Source organism: Propithecus coquereli, unplaced genomic scaffold (genome assembly GCF_000956105.1).
Source record: "Propithecus coquereli isolate 6110/MARCELLA unplaced genomic scaffold, Pcoq_1.0 Scaffold743, whole genome shotgun sequence".
Lineage (NCBI taxonomy): Eukaryota > Metazoa > Chordata > Mammalia > Primates > Indriidae > Propithecus > Propithecus coquereli.
In genome coordinates this window covers 33,646-35,051 of record NW_012153541.1, presented here as the reverse complement: position 1 = coordinate 35,051, position 1,406 = coordinate 33,646, and positions in this window count along the sequence as shown.

Below are 1,406 nucleotides of genomic sequence, written 5' to 3'. Positions count from 1 at the left end.
CAGTGGACACGCTTAGCAAATTTTCTAAGGGTTTGTCCAGCTAAATCCTTAAAGTCACAGCAGTTTGTAGTATTTAACAGTAGAATAGTTCATAGTATGATTTTTCAAAAGATAAAAAAATTCATTATTTGGTATATCATCTGTAAGAATCACCTTCAATTAATATATAAACCAAGGAAATAGTAGCTATAAACAGTTCATATTTGGGATAATTAATAAAGAAAAATTAAATCTCACTGCAAAATGAAAGGAGAATGGCCCAGTTGATTATGGAAATTTCATAAGAATTTACTGAACCACATGTTACCTTGCTGTGTTCTCTAGCTGTGTGTGTGCGCACATGTATGTGTCCATCAGTTGCAAGGTATTTCAGGTTTAAACACTTATGTTTACATCACCAATTGATGTAGTTAAGTGATAAAGTCCTAGTCCATATTATGACAATGTGTATAAATATTTGAAAGCATCTTTTAAAATTTCACCAGTTTTAAGTGTATAATTCAATGGAATGTAGTACATTGGCAGTGTCATGCAACCATCTATTTATTAATAGTTTGAGGGTTTTTTATTTTTTTTTTTTTTTTTTTTTTTTTTACCTCTGAAGGAAAGTCAGAACCCATTACAAAGTCACTTTCTTTTGCCTCTTCCCCAAGCCCCTAGCAACAACTAGTCTACTTTTCATCTCTGTGGATTTGCCTGCCCCAGACATATATAAATGGACTCATATGTGGTGTTTTGTGCCTTGTTTCTTTCACTTAGGACGTTTTCATAGTTCATCCATGTTGCAACATACATCAGTACATCATTCCTTTTTTCTGTATAATTAAATACGTACAGCATTCACAATTTTAACCATTTTTAAGCACACAGTTCTGTGGCATTAACCACATACACATTATTGTGTAACCATCACCACCATCCATCTCCAGAGTTTCTTTCTTCTGCCCTAAGTGGAACTCTGTACTCATTAAACACCCACTTCCTATTTCCTCTTCCCTCAGCCCCTGGAAACGACTCCAGGTGCCTCATAAGTAGGGCATACTGTATTTGTCTTTGTGTGCCTGGGTTGTTTCAGTTAGCATAATGACTCAAGGTTCATCCATGTTGTTATATATGTCAGAATTTCCTCATTTTTTAAGGCTGAATAATATTTCATTGTGTGGATGGACCACATTTTATTTATCTACTCGTCTGTCACTAGACATTTGTGTTACTTCCACCTTTAGTCATAGTGAATAATGCTGTCATGAACATGGGTGTTCAAGTCCCTGCTTTTAGTTCTTTTTGTGTCTATACCCAGAAGTGGAATCTCTGTGTTGTAAGTTAATTCCATGCTTAATTTTTGAGGTACTGCCATATTGTGTTCCATAGCAGCTGCTCCATTTTACTTTTTTCTTTCCTTTTTA